General features: G+C 40.1%; 1 long non-coding RNA gene across 1 annotated transcript; it reads left to right on the top strand.

The window, feature by feature from the left end:
• The first annotated feature begins 2,637 nt into the window (after positions 1-2,637).
• On the top strand, positions 2,638-4,124 carry LOC310771615. Its single transcript, XR_014552449.1, has 3 exons — positions 2,638-2,872; positions 3,685-3,760; positions 4,054-4,124. It is a non-coding gene; the product is annotated as an uncharacterized lncRNA (long non-coding RNA).
• The last annotated feature ends 466 nt before the right edge of the window (positions 4,125-4,590 follow it).

The following is a 4,590-nucleotide window of genomic DNA, read 5'->3' as shown; positions in this document are numbered from 1 at the left end:
AGCTCTCACCAGTCACCAACCCAGCTAGCAATCTGCCGCTGCCGCTAGTGGCCCGTTGTCGCATTTTGAGCGGCCGGGCGGCGGTGGCATTCCTTCAGCGGCCATCCGGCGGCCCACTGGAGGATGCCGCTACCTTCACTCTGGCGGAATGCCGCTGGAGGGCTAGCAGCGGCAGGCCGTCGGCAAGCCGCCAAGAATTTGCCCTCTCTAAGTACCACATCAGCGCTGGAGGGGCGCTGGTGTCTGGCCGTCGGCAGATAGGCCAAGATACTCCATCCATTAAACTGCATTCATAAGCATTATGAAACTATAGCTCTAATTTGAAACGATGGGCTAAGTTCTGTTCTCTTTTGTTTGAAAGAGACTATTTAATGGATTTCTGTTTTTATTAGGCTACACAAAGGCAAAAATACCTTCACAGCATTCGAAAATGAACTTAGCAAGATTTTCCAAAGCTCTATAGGCCTATGGATGAAAAACACAAATGCCCAAAAATTATACATTGTATTTGAGAAGTTTATTGTAGCCTATTTAATTTCTGTAGTAATTGTTTTGTCCGTGCAGCATTTACTTTTTATTTATGTTGTTCTCTCAAATTTTTGGGTTAGTCTTTGAATTAAAAAACATAGTGGACAAACATTTCTAATCACCTGTGTTGGAATGTTCTTTGAATACCAGAAATCAAAATCAATAGCTTATAAATTCACTTTGTTGAATTGTTCACGCCTGAGTCGTAAACCAGAGCAAATTAAAATACAACCGGATGGATGTTGGACTTTGAATGGTTTTGAATGACCAAGCAAAGTGGTCTATAGCTTATGTGCTTGATAGTGCATCCATGGCCTAGCCACTTGACTTGATGTCTAGTGCAGTGGTTCTCAAACTTTAAACTGACACAAATTAGACAACGGAGCCTCATTTGATAATATTTTGTCCCAACTGATATGATTTTTAGCTTTTGTGACTACCCTCCCATGTGTGGTCGTCACAATGTTTTATAATATAAAGTGTATGAAACCCATGACCAAAATACTCATGCATTCTGTCATTGTGTTACTTATCTTTGGAATTCTTCTGAAAATGAATTACTTTTTTTGCTGGGTATACCCCTGGAAGCCCCTCAAGGACCCCTGGGGGTACCTGGACCCCACTTTGAGAACCTCTGTAGATTTTTTTTAATCAAAAAGCTCATTTCTGGCAGTTTGTAAGTAAATAAATAAAATTACTGTAATTAAAAAAAAAAATCCATTGTTCTCAGGTGGGACAAGGCCCAAAATGATCACTGTAAGCAGAGTATTGATCACTATAAGCAAATTATTCATAACAGCATGGAATAATTCAGGACCAAGGTTTTTGATCAATATAAGCAGTTGATCACTATAAGTATGTATATATATATATACACACACAGATCCTTTCCCAAAAATTTGAATATCATGGAAAGTTTTCTTCCATAATTCCTTTCAAAAAGTGAAACTTTCATAGATTATAGATTCATTACACACAAAGTGAAATATTTCTAGCCTTTATTTGTTTCATTTTTCATAATTTTGGCCTACAGCTCCAGAAGACCCCCAATACAGTATTTCAAGAAAGTATTATAGTGTGAAGAAAATCAGCAGTTACTTCTCAGTTATGACTGACTCCAGCCTCAGTCCACTCCCTCTGAATCTCTGCCAAATTTTTTGAATCGTCTTTGCTTGACAATCCGCTGAAGTCCACGGTTATCCATGTTATTTCCATGATATTCAATTTTTTTAAAGGATCTGTATATATGTGTGTGTGTGTGTGTGTGTGTGTGTGTGTGTGTGTGTGTGTGTGTGTGTGTGTGTGTGTGTGTGTGTGTGTGTGTGTGTGTGTGTACACAAAGGGGAAAAAATCATTTTAGGAGTAGAATGTGAATCTGTATGAATTTTGCAATACAGATGTGGAGACAAAAGATCACTTTTTTCCCCTGCAAAATTACTCATAATTGGCCTAATTTTAATTTATGGATAATCTAGCATTGATGCATTTCTACTTGAACATGTCAAATTTGGAATGTTTATAGAAGATAGCAACATATTTTTGGCAAAATATTGTATAGGCCTACACAAAATTTAAGGCACAACAGGGCTGTGTCTACCCAGTTGTAGCCTAATTTAACCTCTGGAACAATTGTTTTGTCCCTGGAATATAAATAAATAAATAAACAAATAAATAAATAAATAAATAAAGTGCAAATAATAATAGGTAGATGTCCAAGAAGAATAAACGTGGGTCATTTATTCACTGGGTATGCAGTGTTATATTTTTCAGCCAGATGCAGGATGATGGCTCTCTCTCTCTCTCTCTCTCTCTCTCTCTCTCTCTCTCTCTCTCTACTTTATTACACTGGTCAGGTCTGCACTGCAGTCTATATATCCCCCCCCCATGTCTCATCTGTATCCATTTGTCTGATGTTGTTTTTGTGTGTGTAATGTTAACAGTTTGAAATAAAGATTATTGGGAGGGAGGGGGGGGGGGGGGGTTGAGAGTGACGATGGGAAGTGAAGAATTTTGGCACTTTTGCGTTGCCGTAGTGTGACGTTGTGTCTGCGTCCAGGCCATTGAGGCTACGTGTGTCCTGGCGCCATTTTATGAATGGGATTTCAGGAAGCAAACATGCGCCGAGTACTGATAGCAACAATCTTTGAAAAAGTCGTTTTAAACCATGACTTGTCTTCACCTATCTACAAAACACAGGACTGATTATAAAAGCGATATACGGACAATAACAGACCGGTTGGTGGCGATCATCCGCTGCCTTCTTGCAACTTCATCACAAGAAAAACAAGACGTGCACGACAACAAAGAACACTGAAAACTTCGGGGCTCTTTGAAAAGCAGATCGGTAAGAATATTTAACGCTATATTTGTAAATCCTATTGTGCTCTGCTGCGATCTTACCATTAGCCATTTCGCTGGTTAGGCAGATAACAACAAGTTAGATGGCTAATAGTTAAATGACGTTGTGTAGACAGCTTTTTGTGTTACACATAGGCCTACAAGTAGCAGAGGCTAGCGTTAGCCACTCTACCCAGTGAAGAAATGCATGGGCCATCTACATCTTGTTAAAAACCTTCCACGTTTCTTGGAGTAAAACGTAAAAAGGCATCGGTTGCAAACATCTATTTTGTGCTCATTCTGGATATATCAATACACCATTTAACGGTGTTATTCGGCCGTTTAACGTTAACGTACATAATTCCGTTTGCTTTCGCGGCTATAAACAGACAATTGATTAAACTAACGTTACAGAGTACAGCCCATTGTTAGTGTGTTGCTGCTCACGTTAATTTACTGCGTGCATATTCTTCTGTTTGCGTGCACGGCCATGTAAGATGAGATCAAAACTAACGTTACAGACCGTTACAGTCTGTGACTGTTAGTCTGTAAATCGTTTGTATTATTTATTTCCTTTTACCCCCACACTGATGCAAGCTCTATTTTGGACCAAACAGGCTTGAGATGAGCCATATGAAGCTGCTAGAGTCCAGCAGCTGCATAAATACAAAAATGTGAAATTATTATCGCTTATCGGACAAGAGAAGCAGATATTTGTCTGTTATAGGTATCAGCTCAAAAATCCCTCCTAGCAGCATCATAAAAGGCATTCAAATAGCTATTTTATTTTTCTAATGTAGCTCCCTTTGTTTGTTTCAGGTTGGGCCAATGGACAGCTTTGTCAGAGACACATTGGCGGAGTGGCAACTTCAAGACCTCGTAGATAGTTTTAAAGGTAAGGTTTCTATTTTATTTTTTATAAATATTCTTATGGAAAATTATTATTTCTTTAGCCATAGCTTGGCCTCGCCTGCCCTATTGGCACGCCCGTGTGTGTGTGTGTTGCTCTCACTAAATATTATTGCATCAGTGATGTCACAATGCCTCCATGTGTATGTGTGTGTGTGCCCCCCGCCCCCCTTTTTGTTTTAATACATATAAAATTGTACTTCAACAAACTGTAATGACTAGTATTCATGTCCTCAATCTTTCTTGTTCACCTCTCGTCCATCTCTCTCCGCTGCATAGCTGGGTTTCGGAGGAGCCGGCCTTGTCCACCACGTGCAACGCCGTCAAAGAGAAAAAGACCTGTGACCCCCTCTGCCTGCAAGTGTTCTCGAGTCCAGGAGTCCAAGTCCAGGACTCGTGACTCGACTCGAGGCACTCGTGACTCGGACTTGGCTATCCGCCTCTTCAATGAGACCCGAAACCCTCCACAAGCCCATGCCCCCCATGGACTTATCCCACAGACACTTGAAGACACTTGACATCTTTCATATGGACATTATTATCCCACGGCCATGGACACAACCATTACACATCACTTAAGGACTTACTGGGCATTTTATGGACTTATTACACGCCACGGACATTTACATGGACTCCACTATGTCACTTTCAAGGTCTGTTACTTTGCACTTTAATGCAAATTAATTTGAAAATTGCCTTTCTGTCTGCCTGATTTGTATTGCTGCGCTGCATACTGCACAAAGACAAATTCCTCATTTGTAACATGTTCATTATGGCTATTAAGTAAGCTTGAATCTTGAGACTATTGTTTATTTA

Source organism: Poromitra crassiceps (genome assembly GCF_964638095.1).
Source record: "Poromitra crassiceps genome assembly, contig: HAP1_SCAFFOLD_876, whole genome shotgun sequence".
NCBI lineage: Eukaryota > Metazoa > Chordata > Actinopteri > Beryciformes > Melamphaidae > Poromitra > Poromitra crassiceps.
This window is presented reverse-complemented; position numbering and strand designations above follow the sequence as displayed.